This window comes from Hevea brasiliensis, chromosome 8, assembly GCF_030052815.1.
Source record: "Hevea brasiliensis isolate MT/VB/25A 57/8 chromosome 8, ASM3005281v1, whole genome shotgun sequence".
NCBI classification, from domain to species: Eukaryota; Viridiplantae; Streptophyta; class Magnoliopsida; order Malpighiales; family Euphorbiaceae; genus Hevea; species Hevea brasiliensis.
The window spans coordinates 95188190-95193134 of record NC_079500.1 but is presented as its reverse complement, the minus strand read 5'-3'; the positions used below and the strand labels follow the sequence as shown (position 1 = coordinate 95193134).

Here is a 4945-nt window from a genome sequence, read left to right as displayed (position 1 = left end):
GTCGGCCAAAAATCATCTCTGAAGACGAAATGATCAAAATGCCCTCCATTTGGCTTAACAGACTAAAATTGTCTGTACCGATTGAAAATTTTTTCTAAGCATTTTCTTGGCATCTAATGCCATAGAACCCTCAATGACTCTTCTCTGGAGTCCCCAAAATTATTTTATGAACTTTTTCCCTAGTCCAGGGCTTCTAGTTGTGAGAACCGCAACTTTCTACTGGGTTACCCATTGCTTGGGCACCGGTTCATTTAACTTGGTTGTATTTTATTTCTAAAATTTTTCCTAAATTTTTCTTATTAATAAATGAGTTAATTATGGTTCCTCACTTTAGTTTAAATATTTTTTCGAACGTTCGAGCTTTCCAGACCGACATTGGTCACCGGAATAGTAGAATGTACGGAGTTGCTACAGAGAGGGTGTTACAGACATACCTTGATTTAAGGGAGGCAGAGGTGGTTGTGGTTGATTCACTTGTGGTCTTTGCTGTTGGTATCAGTTTTGCACCGGTTGATTCCCATAACTCAAATTGGGATGATCTCGCCATCCTAGATTATAAGTATTCGAATAGGGATCATACCTGCGTTGTGGCTATCCATAATGTCCTACTGCATTAGCATGTTGCATTGATTCATCCTCTTGTAACACAGGACACATATCAGTAGCATGACCTGAACTCGAACAAATTCCACATGCCTTAATAGGTTGCATGTTTCCTACAGCCAACTGCCTCACTAAAGAAGTTAAATCAGAAATTTGTTTCTCAATGTTAGATGTACTTACCTCATTAACCTTCATGGGTGTGTGATCCATTCTCATTCCAAACTGCTAAGAATTCACTGCCATGTTAGCAATCTACCTCCTTGCCTCTTCTAGTGTCTTGTCAACCAAAGTTCCTCCATTAGCAACATCTATCATACTGCGGTCCATTCCTTATAGAAATATTGAATCAAAAGCTGCTTACTTATTTGATGATGGGGACAGCTTGCGCACAACTTTTTAAATCTCTCCCAGTACTCATATAAGCTCTCTCCATTGTATTGTTGGATTCCACAAATTTCTTTTCTTACATTGGCAGCACAAGAAGCAGGAAAATACTTCTCCACAAATATCTACTTCATCCCATTCCATGAGTTAACAGATCCGGAAGGAAGGTAATACAATCAATCCTTAGTTGTGCCCTCCAGTGAGAAAGAAAAAGCCCGAAGCTTGATCTGATCCTCTAAGACTCCTTGAGATTTCATGCTGGAACACACAACATGAAATTCCTTTAGATGCTTATGTGGATCCTCACCTGCAAGACCATGAACCTTAGGCAACAAATGGATTAGTCCAGATTTCAACTCAAAAGCAACATTTAAAGCAGGGTATTGAATATACAAAGGTTGTTGGTTTAGATCAGAAGCAGCCAACTCTTTCAAAGTCCTAGCAGCCATGGTTTCATTTTTAGAATTTGACTCTGAATCCGAATCCGAACTTAGCTCCCTTGGAGATTGGACTCCTTCAGATGTACTCAGGATCAGCCTACCTTGCTTAGTCAATTTTCTCAACTGTTTAGCTGTTTTTTCTACTTCTGGATCAAAGATCAACTCACCAGATTGAGAAGTTCTTGTCATAAATAAAACGAAATCAAAATAAAAACAGAAAAATGCCTCAAAACCCTAGAAAATAATGGAATTTGGCCTTAAGAGGGTGGGGCCAATAAATCCTATGGATTTTTTTGTCTTGATCAGAGCGTCGTTTCCTTCAAAATAGGTATGGGCCGCCCTCCAAATTAAACCAAACTCCTTAATGAACAGTAACAATGAACAGTAACACCTTAATTATTATTATTATTATTATTATTATTATTATTATTATTATTATTATTATATTTTTTTTCAAAAACCTAAAAATAGCACAAACTGAATTAATAACAAAATATCTAACACCAAAAACACGAAATCAAATAAACTTCAGTCCCCGGCAACGGTGCTAAAATTCTTGATGGGTGTCAAATCCACCAGAAATTAAATTAACTGAAATTACCAACTATGAAATATTTTTTATAGCAAATGGTAAATCTAGATCGAACCCTAGAGACTGAATTATGAAATTTTGTGCACTTGTGTAATGAAAAACGGAATAGACAAAGATTGGGGGGGATTTTGTAACACAAAATCAGAAGAAAGCAGAGATTCAAGAACTAAATATGAAAATCTCAATTTAAACAAACTTCAGTCCAAGGTAATTCTCATTCCAATGCATTGATTTGATCATAGACAAAAGAAATACAATTATCTCTTATTGAATACTTAACGTAGATTTACCAAATAGCGAGGTAAACCCCTGACTTCTCTATACTCATCAATTTGAGCCCAGCACTCTTATTGACTATAATTATTAACTGAGTTGGTATTAAGCAATCCTCATCAAATTAATAACTGCTTTAAGAAAAGGAAGTAGTTAGGCTGAACAATAATTTATGAAGCATAAATCATTTAATCCACCCTATTATTTCCTTAGGTTATTATCAAAAACTAGGATCATAATGAATAAAACCTAATTGCTACATATGTTCAATCTTACACAACAATTACGGATTATGAAGATGAACTAGCAATTGATCTCATCAAACAATCAACTAATAGGCCTTTTTAGCAAATCATTTAATAGATCAAAGACAAATAAATAAGAAAACAATAGATATTCAAAAAGACATAAATTAAATTAAGAACCTGATCTCACAAATCAAGCAAAAGAACTTGAATCCTTTGAACTGAATTAAAAACTTAGCCACTCATGCTCATGGCTTACAGAAAAATAAAGAAGAATTCTAAAAGATGAATGGAGAGGCTGCCGAATGCCTTTGGAGGCGTCTCAATCTCTTCTATTTATAATAAATGGGTCTAGGGTTAGGTTTTTAGAATTTCTGTCAAAAACTGCAACTGGAGCGGAATCAAGAATCTGACTGTTGACGAATACACGGCCCGTGTATCATTACATGGCCTGGAGCTGAATGGGCTTGTTTCGCATGGGCACAGAAAGTTACACGGGTCTTTAAGATTTGCACGGGTCAAGTTACATGGCCCGTGTGCTTTGTCTCTTCCTCGGTTCTCTGGATTTCTTCTGGCAGAATGTTACACGGGTCTCTGGTTATGGTTACACGACCCGTGTACTTTGTATCAACAATGCTTCTCAATCCTTCGACCTTTTCAAGCTTCCTTCCACACTATATTGCTCTGGAACTTCACCAAAACCTTGAAAAATACAGCAAGAGTCAAATTTCTCCATTTAACACAATTATTTCAACAACTCTCTAAACATATGCCTAATAGATAACTATACTTAACCAACTGAATTAAACATAAAAACACACTAAAAACACTAAATGTGATGGGAGTAAAATTAATAAATTATACACTTATCAGTCTTCCACCACTGATATGCATCTCCATATAGCAAAGAGATTGAATACTCAAACTTCAGATCCTCAGTGCAATGCAGCATTTTAAATACTCCTCCCATCCTCTCAAGCCACTGTTCTGCTTCCAGAGGATCCACTGTGCCTCTGAATTCCTCGGCCCCATACTTCTTTAATTTTTCATATTATCTGACTGGGAGCGGTGGTTGCACTGGAGGTGGTACTGGTGCTGGTGTAGGAACATTTCCAGCCATCTGCTGGAATAAGGCAGCCATCTGCTGAGCAAACTGAGCAGGAAACTGGAGAGGGGGAATTAGTGCAGCTGACCCACCAACATTTTGTGGAGCTGGGGCCTCCCCTTGTGTCTCAGCCGCAATTGATTGTTCCACAGAATGATCTCCTTCCTCCATTTCAATTTATAGAGATTCTACTCCCTGACAACCAACACAAGGAGAATTATCCCCATTAGTTCATATTCATGATGTAAATGCATCATATGTATTAATTAAGGATACTTGAGCAGTTGTACTAATCAAGAAAATATTTCAAATTTATAGTTCAAAACTCATTTCAAAACATTGCTCTGATACCATTAAAATATGTCACACCTTACCCTTCTGTAAGGTATAACATTATTCTGTAGTATACCTAATGAATTACCGAACTTTGCCTACCGATAACCAATTAAATATACTACAAGGGATTTTAAACCGATTCAATTCGTTTCAAATTCTGAAATAGTGATAAATAATTATTAAAGAGCTTTTAAACGGGGTTTATGTCATGAACTGAAATTTTAATTAATTCGGGATTTCAAAAATTTTATAAACATTTAGGCAGAATGTCAGCTAGAATTTAAGAAAACAGTTCTTTAAAACCTGCTAAAAACACTTCCAATACATGTAATGTCCATAACTCCATTTAAACCAACACAATCCAATCTCAACCAGCACAATTTCAATCAATCTCAATATCATTTAATTCATCTCAATTCATATATAAAATTTTCAATTCAAGAAAAAGAGAACAAAATAATATTATTATAAATTTTATTGTACAACTACTCATTTGGTTCTATAGATACATATGAACAAACAATTTACATCAAAAAGAAATTTACAATGGTATAAATATTATATCCAAAAAAGATCTCAAAATTTCTTCAACAGCAGCTATAAGCAGCTCACTCTGCTGCTTTATCTTTCTCCCTATCTGCGACAGCAAGAAAAGCTATCGCTGAGTAATTTACTCAGTGGTGTATAATAATAATGTTTAAAAGTCACTAAAAATATAATCATCCATTGGTAAGCAAAAATTTAAAAATTTTAACAATCATAATTTACAAAGCTGATGCCAATATTTTTAATAACAATTTATCAAAATAAATTGTAAACAATAGTGTTGCCAATAATTGACACAACTTAGGTCATGACAAAAATTTCACGATCAATGCCGTGTTGTACGCCATGACAAAGCAATCTACAACCTCACTAATCGAAATTAATGAGGGAGGTGGCTAGCTAGCTATATGAGTACTCGTTC

At 35.3% G+C, this 4945-nt stretch overlaps 1 non-coding gene across 1 annotated transcript; it reads left to right on the top strand.

The window, feature by feature from the left end:
* The first annotated feature begins 966 nt into the window (after positions 1-966).
* LOC131182784 (small nucleolar RNA R71) lies at positions 967-1073 on the top strand. Its single transcript, XR_009151045.1, has one exon. It is a non-coding gene; the product is annotated as a small nucleolar RNA R71 (small nucleolar RNA).
* Positions 1074-4945: the final 3872 nt, after the last annotated feature.